Raw genomic sequence first — 19,086 nt, forward strand, 5'->3', positions numbered from 1 at the left:
ATGGAACCCGGTAAGCAGCGCAGTGGACCGCTTTGCCTCAATACACGAATCCGCGTAGCACACTGGACGCGATATAAAGACCACACCGTAGTTTTTTTTGTAGCCTGTGGTCGTTCGGACGAGTCCGACTCTTCGGTACGACGTCTTCACGGTTTACGCGAGAGGGAACGTGACAAACCGATAAAAAATAAAACGAAACTCTGAATTTTGGTCAGATCACCTGACCAAAAACACCTGCGTACATAGTGTAAAAAAACCTAGCACAGCCGGTATCGAATTAAAACGGGGCTTTAAAACGGCGAAATGATATTTACCCCACAACAAGACAATGGGAAACGTGCAACGTTGCAGATCAAACTAACTAGAAAAATTAACCGTCCGTATAGAATTGAACTTTAGAGCGTGGGCAGTATTTTGTTGTCACGGTAAATTTCTTTTTTTGTTTACCTTTCGAGTCATTTTTACTTTTAATCTTTTCATTTAAAAATTTTGCGCTGCCATTTTTTTTTTTTTTTGATTTCTCATTTTAGCATTTTTTGCAGGTGTTTGCTAGTGTTTGTTTACCAGTGCGCTCATTATTCAAGCGTCCTTATCAGACGGGCGAAGATATGTGCATACGAACCCAAACGTGTTTAATGCGCGTCACATATTTATCGGGCGTTGTTGCTGTTTTTTTGTTTGTTTGGTTCTTAAACGGTCACATTTTTATATTTAGTTTTCTATACGCCTCTATCTGCGGGTCGGGGGCAGCATATATGGCGTCCTAAATAATCTAGTTCGCCACGCCCAACAAGCACAACAACAACAACAACAGCAACAACAACAACAACAAGGAGACCCGTGAAATTTTGGGGCGAAACTCGGTGAGGTTAGGAAACGCGACTCTCTCTCCGAGAGGGCTGTGCCGGAAGTAAACGCGATCTGCGCAGAGTCGGAGGACAACAGCCCACACGTGGTCACGTGGTCTCCCGGCCAGATGTGAACGCTAAACCGCTTGACCTTATCCTTACGTTTTTTCCCACTGGCCTTCAAGATGATTCCGGATGAACGCCGATCCCACGGCGCTCACCTAGAATGGTTACAAAACGGTTTTTAATTTATTAAAAAAAAAAAAACAAAAAAACTTACTAAAAAAATAGTTTTGCTTTTGGGTACGTATTTCACTTTGAACCCTTTGAGTGCCCTAGTATACTCTGGCGCGTTCCCGTTTAATTTCGGGTTGCTCCCTGCCCGCCGGGCTGACATTTGGGTTTTTTTTTTTTTAAGCGTAGCTGCATTTCATTGAAAACAATGATATTTAGCTTGGTCTGTCACTTTTTAGTGACAAAATGTTCTTCTCTCTTTTTTCTTTTCTTTTTTTTTTTTCTCGTTTAGGCGTTGTTTTCGGTATGTTCTTTGGTGTTAGAGAATAGTGAATCTATACGACGTTCCGCCTGGCTCTTCGTGGCGAACGACGAGAGATGGCCCATGAACTCGGGTATTCCACCGCTGTGAAGACAAGCAGCCTGCCACCGTGTCTCGAAAAGTAAAATACGAGAAATATGTCATAGGTCAGAAGCGTGCAGACAATATCAGTTAACGTTTTGCCCATAAAATAGTGTGTCTTTTACGGATAAATATTCTTCACAAAGCATGCCTGCAGTGTTACCAGGACAAAAAAAAAAAAAAAAAAAAGTAAGAAAAAACTTTGCCGATTCGTAATTTTCAGTGTGTTTTATGCACACATCATCGAACTTGTGGTCGCCACTGATGATATAAGTAGCCAGGGTCAGAACTCGTGACGTCGCGGCCAGGGGCACGTCCTGGTTATGACGTCACGGAGGGAAGAGGGCGCCACCGGAACATCTCGGCGCTGACCATGTCGTCAGCAGAACCGAGATTTTCTTGTTGAGTCACTAGTCGAATGATAAAAAAGAGAACAGCGGAAATAATCTTGATGAAAATAATCCCTGGAGAAGGGGAACAAGAGGGACAAAGGACAAACACAAATCTCCAAACACAGCTAGGTGACTGGTGAGCGACCGAAAAAATCCGCCTGGTCCGGGTATCGAACCCGGGACCTCTCCATTACAGGTGGAGCGCTCTACCGACTGAGCTAACCAGGGGTTAGACGTCGGTAGAGCAAACGGGTTTTATCAGCTGCCACCAGTCTAACACCAACAAGGGTGAAGCTTGCAATTTCACCCTTGTTGGTGTTACCACCGCCACTCGAGTACGAAGTGTATGAAGAAGTGTATTAAAAGTACACTTAAGTATACTGTACTTCAAGTGCACTCGCCCCCCTAAAAGTACAAAATTTGTTTTACTTTTGACCGAGGGACGGTTGCATTCAAATTTGAAATGAGTGACGGATTATCCAGGCTCCGGTGAGATCACGTGTTCGTTGCTAAACCCTCTCCCTTTCTTCTTCTCGAGGCGCACAAAATCGCGGATTTGGGAATGAACCAAGAAAAAACACACTTAATAATTATTTATTTATTTTTTTTTAGAGAAGGAAAAATCCATAAAATTCCGAGGCCACAGAGAAAATTCGATCTTCACTCTCGGGATCCATTCCAGAAACTCGAATAGAGAAACGGCCAGGAATGGCAGCAGAGTCCCTCCGATAACAGCTGCGTGTTTGGCATTTCTTCCGTTCGTTTGTTTACCTCGCCTTTACCCATGCCGCGTGTTTTTCGGGCTCCCAAAGTCGGCCTCCGCTGTCCATTTCAGCACTTCCGGTTCATTAACGTGTCTATGACGTATAAAATAACAATAATAAAAAAAGTTCTTTCTTAACTACTTCCTGCTCGCTCGTTTGCGGCTGTGCTATCGCGCCTCCCGCTGCTTCGACGACCAGTCGCGCAAAAGAGCAAGGAAAGAATGCAGAGCGGAATCGGGCAATGTTAGGTTCGTTAAGTGTGGCTTCGCCCCTTTGCACTGGTGCGCCGTAAGGAAGTCTAACGGAGTGTACTCATTGAGAAGCTGGCGTCGCCGCGGTAGTTTGTGCGCTCTAAAAAAAACCCGACGCGGGTCAAAAAAGAAAAAGAAAAGCCGAAAACGAAAAGCCTATTGGTTATTCCTGAGAGCTTGCCTTCGCCGCGGTACTTTGGTGCGTCGTAAGAAAGCCTAACGCGCGACTGGAAGGGGGGCTCGGTGAACTTCCCCCAGGGAGATGACTTTGCCTGATTATTATTTCGAGTTGTGCGGCGAAGACAGAACTGCTAAACGAAGGAGGTTGTTTACGTACATTTTGAAATTGGATTATTTTCCTGGTTATATTTGGCATTTCTCGAATTGATCCCTTTCCATTCGCGTAATTAAGGGCTCGAGGGAACGGTAATAGGTTTAGCGACAACGCCATAATTTGTTTTTAGTTAAATTTGTCTTTCTTTTTTTTTCCGGCTAACAGACGTTGTGACCGGCTAACAGCGCCGGCGATCGTAACAGTTCCGCTCGTTTTTTTGTTTCGTTTCGCGTTGCCTGGGTTTCGTCGCACTAATGGACCTTATATATTGTTTTTAGCAGCTTCATTATTAGCGTATAACGAGTTTCGCCCACGACGAAATGGGTTATATTGGTTGGACCCGTGGAACAGACAAAAAAGAGTGGAGAAAAATACAGGAAGCAATATGCGGATTACGGAACGCACAAACATCTCGCCCGCAAAATATATACGAACGCGGTGTGTTATGTCTGCAATGCGTAATTTTCGCTGTTCCAAACTGGGGGAAAAAAAAAGCGTAATTGAAATTTTGGAAAAGCGCAAAATTTTAGGAGGCAAAACTCCCCCTTGGCTAGTGTGATTCTGAACCAACAGGTGGCGATGGGATCGCCTTTTAGACCTGTACATGAACGCAATAAGTCGCGTATGGTGGCGCTTCGATACGGCGTGGCATTTTTCTTTCTCCTGAATTTGGCATCCCTGGCCGTTCGCTTGTTTCTCGATGCGCGATCTTCCTGTGGAACCGCGGAGCGTCTGCATCACTTCTCGTGCAAAGGAAGCAGTTGTCTACACTAAGAGCTCGCCATAGAGTTATTATAATGTACGCTAGAGGTTCAACTGGCTCTAGTGTCTATGCGAATTCCGAGAGGGAAATTGAAGCAGACAACAACCAGTCAACTTTTGTGTATTCCTATGGGAAAACGCGCGTGCATTTTGTCTCTTCGCCGGAAAATAACATGAATAACTTGTTATTTGGGTCGTGCAGAATAGTATGTACCTTGATTAACATTGTAAAAGTGTAGTTGCTATAGTCAGCGAATTTTGCTTCCTCAGTGAACGATGTTTAGCTTAGCTGTAATTCAGGCCCCAACCTCTGTTCCACAACAACAGGTGTGTGAGAACAAGCGACGATTCTAAGCAAAATAACAATCGAAAGTAATATAGAGTTTGTTCAAGGCTCGTAGCATTCCGGTGACGCTTGTATATTGCTAATATGCCAGTCCTGTCATTGTATGAAAATTCCCCCATCGTGCATCATTACGAGCTGCTAAAAAACTTCGAAACTTAAAAAAACAAAAAAAAAGTAGGTGGGCTATTATTTTTTATGTCTTGCAGCTCTTACGAGGCACTTGTTCTCAAAGATTTAGAGCGTGCGTGTGATGTTTTGAACGAAGAACAAGCATCTTCGCAGAGCAAAAAGAATAAAGCAGTATACTTATTCAAATTCGGACTATATTACGTGGCCTTCAATTAATTTTGATCGGACATGCACAGAAAGTTACTGATTCAGTGTTACTGCGTAGTTTTTGGCGTCTCTATCAGTCTTCCAGATGTGCTTCGTTCGTTCGGCACGCATATCCCCCATGCTGGCAAGCGACGACATCGCGTTCGCGCTAACAATGTCCGACAGTGCACACAAATACCACTGATCTTCGTGGCGCATTGAGCATACAGCTATGAAGTCACCGGAAGTAAGCTGCTTGTTACGGAAGTGAGCTCTTGACGGGATTTTCCACTCTTACGAGCAGTGGTCCAAGCAGTGTCCAAGGCGTTTGATTTGCTTTGGTTTTACCAAGAGAGCCATCTTGTTGCGCAATGACTGCTCATGCAGGCCCGAGAAGTCTTCTTGAAAGCCATTTGAGGTGTGAGAATTTCGAGATTACAGTTGATTAAGTGTACATGCACCACGTTGGAGTGCCTCATCCTCAAGTTTGAATATTAAAGGGGACTATTAAAAAATCTACGCGAAAATGCAAGCAAGCATGAACCAACATATTAACTAGATGCACTATAAAACCCAGCCAACACTCGACTTCCGGGACAAGCATATTGAACTTCTGGTGGCTTCGCTCGCGCCCGACTCGGAGCGGTGATAAATACATGTACGAAGCTGTTTTAGCACCGTTTTTAATGCAATTATTTGGAAAGAAAAACGCCGTAACTGACCCTTGTTGGTGTTAGACTGGTGGCAGCTGTTAAAACCCGTTTTCTCTACTGACGTCTAACCCCTGGTTAGCTCAGTTGGTAGAGCGCTCCACCTGTAATGGAGAGGTCCCGGGTTCGATACCCGGACCAGGCGGATTTTTTCAGACGCTCACCAGTCACCTAGCTGTGTCTGCAGATTTATGTTTGTCCTTTGTCCCTCTTATTCCCCTTTTCCATGGAGTATTTTCGTCATTCTTGTCCAGCTTGCTTGCACCTTTGCATTTAATTGCATTATAATTCTGACCTATTATTTCCTCTGCGTAACTGAGAAGTGTTCCAGCAAGCTACTTAGCACGTACGAATTATTCGGGATATTTGCTCTTATAATCGAGCGCAAGGAGAAAGTGCACTCACTTTTTCCCAAAGAAATGCATTGCAGAAAGTCAGTTTTCGACTGGTCGATGTGTGCTTCCATTTGCAACAGCACATTAGCGCCGTTTGAACCTCTAGCGAACATTATAATAACTCCATGGAGCTCGCGTCTCCAGCAAACGTCGGGTCCGAGCAAAAGCTAAAAATCGTTCTGATCTAATCATACCTCGGCATTCTCACTCATGAGTGCGATCACTCACGATCACTCACGCTCACCATCAGATTTGAGGTGATCGTGAGTGAGGCCAGGAGTCTCTAAAAATTGTGAGTGTGAGTGTGAGTGTGATCGTGCGTTACGTGAACTTATGAGTGTGAGTGTGAGTGTGAGTCCTGAGAACTGATGAGCGTGAGTCTGATCGCGAGTGTGATCGCGAGTTCTGAGAACTAATGAGTGTGAGTGCGAGTGTGAGCCCTGCGAAGTCATGAGCGTGAGTTTGATCGTGAGTGTGATTGTGAGTTCTTAAAACTCCTTGAGTGTGAGTGCGAGTGTGAGCCCTACGAACTCATGAACGTGAGTTTGACCGTGAGTGTGATTGTTAATTCTTAAAACTCTTGAGTGTGAGTGTGAGCTTGAGCGCTAAGTGAAGTACTCATGAGTGTGATTGTGAGTTTCGAGGCTCATGAGCATGAGCCTGAATCAAGACGTGAGTCTTTGAGTGGATTTGAGTCCGGTGATCGCATTAGTCTGCGTGATGGCGTGAGCCTGAGGACCATGGCCATGATGAGTCGCGGTGAGCGCTGGTATATTCATAGCTGGATTGGTCACGTGAGCTCCCGGGCCGTCTTAGTGGGCGAGGAGACTCTCGCTTCGCAACTACTGCGTGGGGTTCGGGCCTTCAGGGTTGGTTTGGGTGTCGCTCGCCTGCTCCTTCGCCATGTGAACGCGCCGGTTCCTGTGGAGGGCGGAGGAGGGGGGGGGGGGGGGTGCTTGTTCTTGCAGGCTCCTCCTTGCCAGCGCCCTCCGCAATGTCTCAACCAGACATGTGCACGATGTCACAGGGGTAAATCTCGCGAGAAGTCGCGTTGTCAGTGTTTTGAACAATGCGAAACCGGCCGGGTCGAATTTAGGTCAACAAGAACGCGTTGCTCTTAATGAGTTGAAGTCAGACAGCTCCATCATGATTTTAAAGGCCGACAAAGGAAAAGGAACCGTTGTGCTTGATAGGGATGACTACATGAAGAAAATGTATGAAGTTATAAACGACAGTCACTATTTCGTGAGGCTATCAAAAGATCCCGCTGCTAAGTCCGAAAGAGACTTAGTTGACCACCTTCGAGAACTGAAAAAGAAAGGACGCATCAGTGACGACCTTTACCGTCGTCTCTTCTCCTCTGACGCCGCGACACCCAAGATGTATGGACTCCCCAAAATTCACAAACCGGGTTGCCCCCTACGCCCGATTGTATCTTTTATTGGTTCATCTACTTACAGCCTTTCCAAATATCTGGTTGAGATTCTGAGCCCTCTTACGGGAAACAATGAGTTTAGCGTCCGGAATTCCCATGAGTTTGTTGAACTTATACGCGCTCAGACCCTGCTACCGCACGAGGCTATGGTATCCTTTGATGTGATTTCTTTATTTACGAATGTCCCCAACACCCTGGCGGTTGAGGTTGCCCGTGACCGGTTGTTGGCAGACCAGTCGTTGTCCACTCGTACAACCCTCCTTGTTGATGACGTTATACTTCTTTTGCGTTTTTGTCTCAACCAGTGCAATTTTAGTTTTAATGGGGACATATATCATCAGGTCAGCGGATGCCCTATGGGGAGTCCAGTTTCAGTAACCGTCTCGAATCTCGTCATGGAATATGTTGAGGAAAAGGTAATATCTGGCATTGATTTCCCCGTTAAGTTCTACCGTCGTTATGTCGATGACACGTTTGTAATAGTTAACAAAGAGAACGTAACCGATTTTCACCGCAATTTGAATAGTGTCCACCCCTCAATTCAGTTCACCTGCGAACATGAAACCGACAGTACCTTACCGTTTTTAGATGTACGTGTCCATAGAACTAGTGAACCTTTCTTTAAGATGGAGACATCCGTATATCGTAAACCATGTGACACACAAAACTTTCTTGACTACCACTCTCATCACCCTACTCAACACAAAAGCTCAGTTGTAAGATCGTTACTTCATCGTTCAGAAACAGTCCCATCTAACTCAACACTTAGCAATCAAGAACTCAGCCATGTGCGGGAGGCTTTGAAGAAACGTAACTACCCCGAGCGATTTATCAATCGCGTTAAGAAACAAATGTCCCGTCGGCGCCCGGATCGAGCCGAACGAACACGTGACGTCGTGTGCATCCCGTACGTTAAGGGGATTTCGGAGGCATTGGGACGCGCCCTTAGGCCGTTAGGGGTACGAACTGTATACAAACCCTACAGAACAATTGCCAATGTTATCTCCAAGCCAAAAGACCCGACCCCGCCAGAGGCAGAAAGGGGCGTGATCTACCAGGTGCAGTGCAAGGAATGTGACGCTTCCTACATTGGAGAAACGGGACGAAAAAGAAAAACAAGACTAAAAGAACACGCACGGGATGCCGCCAATTCCACGAACGCCACCCGCTTCAAGTCCGAACTCGTCGACCACACATGGACGTCAGGACATCAATTTGACTTTGACAAGGCATCGACCTTGGCGAGGGATCAAAGGTGGGGACCGAGGAAGCTGCTGGAATCTTGGTTTATCCAGAAGGACAAACGCGGAAGTGATTCATCGCTGGTAAACAGGAACCGTGGCCCCCTGCCGGAGGTGTACGCAAACTTTATGCCTAAATAGCCGAACTTTTGTGTGCGACTCTCACTCGCTCTGTGCTCTACTGAAGATGCCTCCCGCATGGGAGGCGAAACGTTTAATTAAATTGTTATTTTTGTTATGTCAAGCCGTTTTCGTTATTACACTTATCAACCAGCTGTAGACGGCAGAGAGGGTATGAGGAAAGCGGGGGGGGGGGGGGGGGGGGTTCGCTTTCGTTTCTCCTTGGCGTTCGCTCTTCGCTTCACGGCAGACTGCGAGACGCCAACGGACTGACGGCGCCTCGAGGCGGCGCGGTAACGTCGGAGTTGGGGAAGCGCTCCAAACGGCTAGCGCTCCTCTCTGCGGCATAGAAAGGTTCGTGTGTATTTCGGTTCCTGTTGTCAAGTTGGTGTCAGTGGGCACAGAATTTTATGATTGCGTCAACTATAACGTTCGCACAGCTGCAATAAAATAAATGACTCGCATGATCCTCATCAGCACCCGGAATTTTATTTCTCCGCGCACCTCAACGTACCTTTCGCAATGAGTCATCACTCAGGAAGTGCGACAAAGGCAGTGTCATGATCGATCGAAGCTTCGAGTGAGGTCTTTCACATTGTGCGATATCATGCTTTCAAGTGTTGTTTGGGGCAAGATGGCGCAAGTGCATGACAGCCAGCCGGCAATGGCCAGGCGGCGCCACGAGAGTGCTGCATTCGGCGCCACAAGCGGAGGGGTCTCTTTTAATGGGTCGGCCAGTGGCTAGTCTGCCCGTCGGGCCGTGGCGAGCGGCGACGAACCCGATTTCAGCAGTCCCCGTGTGCACGTGCGCGCCATGTCCCTTTTTATTTTATGCGGTTTTTTAAGACCATCGGGAGCCTTGATAGGTCCAAGTGTTGAGAGCATAATCTGGAGCTGTCATTTGGACACCTGTTTGAACTGTCTTCGTGCGCTTGCGGCGTCGCTCTATAATAATCGCCGCCCGATCGGTCTGTGCTTCGCTCGTCTCCCAGGAAGTGACACAACGCAACAAGAAGGCAGCGAATGGGTTTACTGTACTTCCCGGTTGCCCGTCTTCGAGAGCCGGCAGTCCGGACCCGCCGACCCTAGTTGTCGCCCGTCGTTCATAGCTGGCAGTCGGAGTCCGTGTCCACGCCTGCGGATCGTCCTTCCCACGCACTGCGTACGCTAGCTGTTCCGGGCTATCACAGCCAGAGTTTCGCTGCAGAACCACTCCTGGATCGCAATGGACTAGGCCGATAAGGCCAGGCTCGCCGTTTCCGCCGGTCCTGATCCGAAGCTCGCTGGTGGAACGCTCCGGGGACCGACATGGGCCGGACCAGCCAGAACGGCTCTATCGTTCCTGCCCGGCCCCAGCCTCGTGCAGCACGCTCTTCCTCTTTCCTCGCCGGCTGGCCCCCGCTCGCGCTTTGCTCGACCGTCTTCTTCTTCTCCCGGCGCCCCCACGACACTAGAATAAAATGTGGGTAATTAGAACCAAACTCTCCGTGCTAGAGAACAGTGCACAAGTCTGGCGACAGGCAAAAAAGTGTGCGTGTGAGAAGGATATTTACGCTTCGCATGAGCTTTTTCTAGAAAAAAAAAAATTGCATACTGTTTTCTGCACGCCGTCACATTTGTTACCAGACTCAGCATTAAATTTGGTAGCCGAAACAAACAAAAATTTGTTCTACGAAAATCCACTATTTAAAAACTTGCATGCTTAAAAGGTTTTGGTTGCGACCGCGCGTGCCGAACGGCGCGCGCGGTCGCAACGAAATACACGTTTACAACTACGAGTGCCGGAACAGGTCGAAGGGCATCTCGCTTGAAGACCTGATCGCCTGATTCTCGACGTCAAAGCGAAGCAACAATCGGCCCAATTTTTCCTACTGTATTTCTCTAAATGGTTTGTCTCAGAGACTCGTAAAAAAACAAGTATAAATACGTTATTTTGCAAAAGGAGTCTGTCAGACCACTTTTCAAGCCTGCACATCTATTTTCGTTCACTTCAACAATTAATGTAAAATTCACTTACTTGATGCATCGCACTCCAGTAATCCACTTTGTCGCCGTGTCGCTTCCCAAGGTCTTAAAAGGAAGCGGTAAAGTCTGACGCTTGGGTCACCTGCACGACCGTGGCAGTCTTTCACGCAGCAATAGCGGCGTTTATTTTTGGGGAAACTCAAGGCTTAGGAGAGACGTCACAGGAACCCGGAAAGGTCATAGAGACATGAAGTTGAGACTTAATTTTATGAAAAAACAGTTCCAAAAAGGCTCATGCCGATCCAAAGTGCCACGTTCACACGTGGTTTCTAAATGCGCCCGCCCACAGTCCTCGCGACCCAGGCAGTCTGTCTATGCTAGATCGCAAACTCAACGATGAAGTTAACTCAATCGGTCGCTGATTGGCTGCCTTTTTGATCACGTGATGTGACGTTGCGATTGAGTTTTTCCCTACGGATTCCGATGAAGTTCGAGCTATGCTGTTGAAATAATGAAGTTCGCGGTGACGTCAAAATGTCGTCACGATTGAGTTTGGCGATGGAGATAACTTTGTAGTAGTCGGGCAGCAAAAGTTGCCAAAGTCAATGAAGATGGCGACGTTCAAGCTCGCGGACGGGGCGGACCAAAGCGGACTAGCGCTACGTTTTTATGTGTTCGCCGTTCAAGGTTCGTCAGGGACGTAATCGGGAAATACTGCCCGACACTCGCTGATGCTGACATTTGCCGTGGAAGCTTTGGCGGCGTCGCGAGGGGCCCCATATAGTGACCGCCGAGCAGCAAGTGCTCTCTTTGACCGTTGCTGGCGGCACATTTTGCTGCGACGAAGACGTCACCGTGCGTCGGTGTGCTGCGAGTCGTATTCTTTGGATTCTACAGAGGCGATAATCGATAACCCGGGGCTGAAGGTGGGTGTGCTTCGCGCGCCAAGTGAAGACGGAAAGACGACGACCAAGAAGTTCCGCGATGCGAATTCAGCGGTGTTGTCGGTAAGTGCTCAATACACATTTTCTCAATGCGCTTGCACGAGAGCTCTCGGTAGAAAACGGGTGCCTCGTTCACCGTGATAGTCGCACGGATTCAAGCTTACTCGTGATTGTATGTGTATCATCCAAATGTCTCGGGCCTCAACATCTGGAAATTGTTCTGCTGCAGCACGTTGTGTACGTTTTCATTTTACGATTGCAGGTTCAAACTGGTACAGTATCTTGTTCTCTGCTTGTGTTGTCTGAAACGTTTCTGGTGCTTTTCTGCCAGACCGGGTAGGGCGCCTCGTCAAGCTGCAAGCCATGCAGCTTGACGTTTGACATTATATGCCCCATCTCCCACCTTTGTATATAAAGGAAAATAAAGAGATTATAAACTCAATTGACACCTCTTTGCTCTGAAGGCATAATTTTGGGTATTGTGCAAGACAAGTGGAATATCTCCACTTTTTTTTTTCAACTTTTTTATTATTACATTTTCAGCCTTTTTGGGATGCTATGCAACTGCTATCTCCAAGTAGAGGCTGCATTAGCGTATGGAATTCCTATCTAGTCTTGATGTGCTTTTGGACAACTGAAAAGGTTATGAAACATTCATGTCAGATACCGCCTCACTGTTGTGTGCAGGTGGCAGCAACAAAACCCTGAAGCCGTGCTTGCACACCGATTCCTCGCAAAACCAATGGATGCTCTGCCGTTCAGAGGCCAAGCTTAACAAAAAGCATTGCTTAGGATTCTGTCCTAGAGCAGTGAATAGGATGCTGAAAAGCAGGTTCCGGTGGTTGCAAAGGTGCTAGGCACAGCAACATCATTTGACTTTCTGCACAATGCGGGCTTGTATAGCTCTATTTTGGGGCCTCTCCCTTGCGCCCCAAGAGTCCGACCCCGAGGACGGTGTAAGCTTTGACAGCAGAGGACACGCTGTGCAGTGCTGAAAATCTGAGAGGTGGCCGCCTCTGCAAGTATGTGCTGCCTACCAGGGTCTCCCTGCTCAAACTTGAAGCCTGGCAGCTGTTGAGGCTACTACGAGCTTTGTCTCTCGTCACATCTGCGAAATATACTTGTGTGTATCCGCTTGCAATGTTTTGTCATACTTTGTAACTTGCCAAATCAAGTAGACATGGTAAGTCCCTTTGGCTGCAGAGTGGTCTACCTAAAAGGCAGTTCAAGCGGAGTTTTGGTATGGCACCTAAAAATGGAAGTTTGTAATAAGGTGATGTTTCTGAAAAAGCTTTTTAACACAATGTTTTTGGCAGGTTAACCTTGCAAAAATGCAAACCGCATAAGTACGTCGAGGCATTAGAATAGAGAATAAAAGAGAGCCTCCTCATGGGTGGCATCTTGTTTCCCATTGACTGCATAAGCATTCTGGCTCTAACAGTACATTGTTCCAAGCATAGAGGAAGAAAGGGTGAAGAATTAACTGTGGTTGCTGGTATCTAGACGATTGAACTTGCACCGCCGTGTCACCGTTAATTGTGAAATTTCTGGTTCCCTGTATATGAAATATACATCGACATCTGAAGTCAAGATACAAGTCCCGGCACATAAACAATTGCACCGATATTTCCTGACCCAAAATTTGTATTCGATGTATGACAATTTTGTCGGGTATGACCAAGGTAGTGCTGCAAACCTTTTTTCCATGCTATACTGAAATCATGACAGACGCAAAACGGTGCCTGGGAAGCATGTTTTATTGTGCATGGAAGTTCTGCACCCCCATGAGGGGCAGCGCGAGTGTGGTCAGTGAAGATGACTGCTGGCTATCTGCAGCTGCTTGTCCCTCCACAGCCTGCAAACAAAGTACATGAAAAGGGTGAATGTTTATAAAAACAAGCATTTTTAAAGACTATGTTACAGAAATTTCATAGAACAAGAGAATTCCAGGGGTGTGGTGAGCAGTAGTGTATGGCATACCACTGCTTTTATCTTCTTTTAGAACTCTCATGAAGTGCTGGAAATATCAAGAATGCGAGACTACTGAAAGACTTTTGTTTATGCAGGCACCTTCCTAACCAAGGAACTGCTCAGACCAGCAAGCTCATGCTGTGGGTCTTCCAGTACAACAGGCAACCTATGAAGCAAGCAGCCTTGAGCAATGTGCACCTAGCATGATCCAATTACTTTGCAGCAGACAGGCCTGCTCTGTCCATCACATGAAAAATGGAAAGCGAAAAGTTGGAAATCACTCACTTCGAAACACAACACAAGGTCCGAAAATGAAAAGGAGCGAAAACAGAAGAGTCCTGCATTCACTTTCCTTTATGCTATAACTGTCTGTCATAACTGATTCCCAATGAGAAGTTAACTGTTGTTCCCGTCAACGTTTTTGGAGCTGTGGAAGTCCAGCTCTTCTGCATCGCATTGAGCAAACTACAAAGACTGTGAGCCCAAGCTGCTCTGGGTGTAACTCAATAAAGCAAGGACGAAGAAACTTGGCCTGGAATAATTCACTAGTGCGATATGACACAGGTTTTCTTTCGACGGTTCTCCAAACAATGCTTGCCAGCCAATTTTAGACCTTGACTGCACTTCTCTACATCTAGGGCACTCGTGCTGTAATGTTGGGTGCCCAGCAGCATGTGCAATGCAACCAGCTGCTCCCGCTGAGTGGGCGAGAGGTCCTAAACAGTGCAGCTGGGGACAGTTCAGGCCCTCACCATCCAGGGTGGCAGTGTACAGCTGCAGCTGAAAAAGATTAGCACTAGTGACCGATGACCGGAGTAGCAAAATTGCGACAGGCAGCGCTATTGTTTTAGAGCGCGCCGATAGCAAGTGCCAGTCATGTTCCATGTCTCAACGTTGGTGGCTGCCAGAAAATTGAGGGATAAGATAGCTTTCGGAATGCAAGCTTTAGGATGGGCTGCTTTGTGCCGGCCACCACCGTGTGTCGCGATTTTGCTGCTCCGGTCGTTGGTCGCTTGTGCTTATCTTTTTCCGCTGCAGCTCTAACTGATGACTGATGCACAGCTGACATGACACAGTTTCAGTAGCATGCATACATGGTTTGCAGGTAATGTCATGTCAGTATAAAAGACAAGACCTTTGAGTACTTCCAAGGGCACCGTGTTGGTGACCACCACTTGGTACATGTCAGATGTGGTTAATGGCAGAGGCCGCTCATATTGCCATGCACGTCTCCGAGCAAGCTTGCCCGTGGCCGAATGGTTATTGTGCTTAGCTTGCACACAAAGGGCTGAGGTATGATGCCTGGCCGCACATGCACCTTTTTGTTATTTCTGTAAATGTTGCATTCTGGTTTAATTCAAGAATCCCATTGCTTGTTCAAAGTCAGAATGTTCTACGCACCGAACTTTCTATGCCGATTGTTCCAGAAGTCCACGCATGTACATGAGGGGCTCTGCGTGGCGATACAGAGAGAGTCTCGCTCTTGCGCTCAAACGTGCTACTCCGCCGACCTTTGATGCCTGTGATGCTACCTCTTTGTATTTTTGTTTTCGGCACAAGTTTGCCAAATTAAACGTTTAGTTTCTGTTCATTCGTCACCTGACCATCTGTCATTCGCGAAATTTTGGTGGATGTGCGGGACATTAACAAAAAGGTGCATGCGCGGCCAGAAATCAAACCTTGGCCCTTTGTGTGGGAACCAAGTACGAGAACCATTCGGCCACGGGCGCGCTTGCTCGGAGACGTGCGGGGAAATATGTGCTAGTTCAGGCACTTGAGCTAAGCCTAGGCAGAAGTTTAAACCGTCAAATGATGATGACAAAGTTTGTCCGTGTTTGTCCAGTTCAGTACGCAGAAAATATTGCTCTGTGTGGTGGCGAGAACCATCTGCTACTTACTCTCAACTGTGACAGATTGTGATATCTAGCCAAGGGTGGAGGACGTGAATACCTGAGTGCAAAAAATGAAGAGAAGTATACAAAACTGCACGCCGATGATTTTGCCGAGTTCGACAGGCAATGCCCAGCCAGGTGCGTCCTGCTTCCACAGCCCTTTGCAGCAAATACTTTTAAAAGTGGAACTTTTATATAAATAGCAGACACCGGTTTTGGAATTGGTGAGACAGTTTTGTCTTAGTGTCATTCCCTTGTCGATTTCAGGGCAGTGGGTAGACGTGGTGCTGCCGGGAATGTTCGGTGGAAGCAGGTTGCTGTTGGGAAACAGGACCGGGGGCACCGTCTTTTTCCTGACACAGTCTCATTAATTGGATTTGTGTCTTGTTCGACACAAAACTCAAGTGTGGCGGTCTCCTCATTGCCAGTCACATCGAGAAGCAAAAAGTGGGGTCCGCGCGGCAAGACCAGCGCGGCCCCTTCCCTCGCGGGGTGAAAATAATGAGAACGCGGCAGCCCCAGCGGAGGGTCATAAAACCGGGCCCCCGCAGGGGCTCGCCGCTCGGTCCCTTCCGCGCTGCCGACTGAGAGGACAATAAACAGAACCGTTTTGTACAAACACGGAGTCAGACGTTTTTCCTTCGAGTCCGCAAAAATCTCGCAACACTGCCCCACAAATTGGTGACCCCGGACGAGCGACTCCTTCACGGTTCCCGGCAATTTTCCAACCATGTCCGAAAGCGAACAGTCTGCTGCACCGTTTTGTACAAACACGGAGTCAGACGTTTTTCCTTCGAGTCCGCAAAAATCTCGCAACACTGCCCCACACAAGTAACCATGTGTGGATTGTCTCTGCACCACGTGTACACTTAAGTTTTTGTAAGTCTTGCTGAGGTGTCGTCACCTTGCTAGAAACACCAACACGGTTGGACCTACAGTCACCTTGGGAGCTACCGACCAGGCACAATATGTTAATGACAGCATCTTCTACATAGTTATGCACAGTGCAGGTCATGTTCACATTTTTGTGCAACTGCTGAGATGGGTACAAAAGCTGTCACTTTGGGCCACTGGAGCCAGCGCAGTTCACCATGATCACAGTGTAGCAAAGCTGCAACCCCACAACATCAATGGCCACCAGCATGAGGCTACCGACGGCACTCATGCATAATACATGTCCTGACACAGGCGCAAACCACGTATTATGGAGATGAATCCAGACTGTTTTTTATACCTACCATTTGGTGGTGGTGGATCTGCCATCTGTGCTGGGTCCTCACTAGCACCTTTGGCCACAGCAGATGAGTCCTGCATCATCCAATCAAACACAAGTTAACGCACAACAAATTGGCAGCCTTTCTAGTTCCGCGTTGATGTAAAATGCCCATTGCCTACACTTTAGAATTCAGGTATCGGAGTGCCTCATGCACAGCTCTATACTTCGTTTCAGCTTCGGTCCAGACGCAGCCAAAGCTACAAGCGTGAGCTCCAAGCTTTCAGCATCCCTGCCAAGCACGCGCGCTCGTGCAGTGCAAGCACTGTTCTGGGCCACATGCTCGCGCTTGTAGCATCGGCTGCGTCTGGACCGAAGCTGAAACGAAGTATATAGAGAAATTAACTTGTCAGCTTGAGCGCTACGATCCGAGCTTTCAAAGAAACATCACGAGGCAGCACACTCGTGCAAAGTCAATAAGACCAAAAACAACACAGTGTCTGTTTACTACAAGTAGCAAGTTTTAGGAGACCGTTACCGTGTTCTGCGGTGGCCACGGTACGGCTGGTAAGGCTCTAAGCGCGCTGAAAAGCATGCTTCAAAGTTACTGCGCGAGCTTCCAGTAGCAATTTCGCTGCGCACGGCAACGGTACGCTAATACCGCCCATTGAGATGCCATGCACTTACCGACACTGCAGCCGAGATGCCGTGAGGCGACGGACGAGGCGCGTCCGCCCTCGAAATCATGCGCCTTCCGTGTCTTAGCGAGGAACCTTTCTCATATGGGCCAAGATTCTGTCCTACTCCTCGAATTCAGCGAGGACACTTGGTTCACGTCCCCCACCAGACTGCCGAGTGGTAATCGCGACGTAGAAAAGCCCGACTTGACAGCGAAAATTCCAAAAGTGAGGCAAATCTTCGTACAGACACACGAGCACTTTACGTGCGACATCCACCGTCGGCCATGACGATTCATCACGATCGCGATGCAGCTCACGCATTGCGATCATCTAAATTGTTTAACTTACGTAAAAAGACACGATTCATACGACCTAGACTTGACACCGGTAATTATATTTAGATTGTACCGCATTATACATTTTCAGAAGTTAAAAATGTAGCTTTTACAAGACCCTTGGATGCGGCGTTGCGCATTTCCCTCTAGGGACATATTTTGGGGACAAATCCCGATGAAGTTTCAACTCAATCGCCACTCTCCGTCGACGTCATCAACGCGCCGCGATGAAGTTCCCTGCCAGTTGAGTTCGCCGCCGATTGAGATTAGGCTCCTCCCACCGGCGACGTCACGATGAAGTTTCTTCATCGCTTTTTCCAGCATAGACAGACTGGACTATCCAGTTTGTTTTATTTTTTAGTCGCTAGATGGCGCAACGTGTCGTGCCAACTTCCAAGCTGCATTGCTGGTTGGGCTGGTTGCCTAAGGGCACACTTAGCAAACTGTGGAAGCTACGACTCAGTGGGCCAATTAGAGCGTCGCATAGAGACAAGTGGCATCTAGAATGGACGCCTGTGAGACGCTGCCACGCTGCCATGTGTCTTACTCCAATAAATCTACTGGCTCATCGGGATTCGCAGAATTCGCCGTGTGCCGTTTGCCTTCGGTGACGGAGGCGCGCAGTGGCCGCAACGTCGCGGCGCCTGCCCCACGGCCACGGCCGGGTTGCCGGCGTGCCGGCTGGACGCGACTCCGAGGCGCCAATTGCCCGGGCTTCTCGGGCTTCGTGCGTGAAGCTGTGCTCCCCTTGGCCGTTGTTTATTCATGTTTCTTTTTTACGTTGTTATGGTCGAATGCATAGGTGCTCAGAGTGAGGCAAGAATTTCTTGTAAAACAAAAATAATATATCTGATAACCAACTTTTTACAATTCAATTCTGAAACACTTATTATAGTTGGAAGGCATATGACACATATCGCGATGATTCAAGCCCGTAATGAATTTTTACAATGGTGTAGCGGACGGCAAGATTGATCAGCGGGTCGTTGAAGTGCGCTACTGCGTTGAATGAACACTTGTTAACCGAGCGACAGAGAATCTGTCTCGAACCGATGGTTACAGAAAGGCCGCGGGTTTGATAATTATGCAACATAAATTATAATATATCTTGTGAATGTGCAACTAAATGTCCGGAGAAACCGTTTGTCATCATTTCCGCAAGTTACGGAAAAAAAAAACAAAAAAAAAAACACTCAACTTCAACTTTTCGAATGTGCTGCTAATTTCCGGACATTTAGTTGCACATTCACAAGATATATTATAATTTGCTAATTAATGCGCGAAATAATGCTAAATATTGTATTTAAAACAACCGCCAAGTTCGATTTTGATATAGGCGGACATTGTGCCCGGGAAGACACCTTCGATATTTTATTTTACAATTAGAATAGGATTCAGGCAATGTTGACGGAGTCATAACCTGTAGTGACGCTTGTGTGCCGAACAAATCACTTAATACCCCGCCAGTATTTCTACCCGTGGCGACACCTCGAAAAGGCGAGGAGACCGATTTTCCGTGACGTTCAAGCGTACCAT

The sequence above is a fragment of the Ixodes scapularis genome, unplaced genomic scaffold (assembly GCF_016920785.2).
Source record: "Ixodes scapularis isolate PalLabHiFi unplaced genomic scaffold, ASM1692078v2 PGA_scaffold11__112_contigs__length_91849675, whole genome shotgun sequence".
NCBI classification, from domain to species: domain Eukaryota; kingdom Metazoa; phylum Arthropoda; class Arachnida; order Ixodida; family Ixodidae; genus Ixodes; species Ixodes scapularis.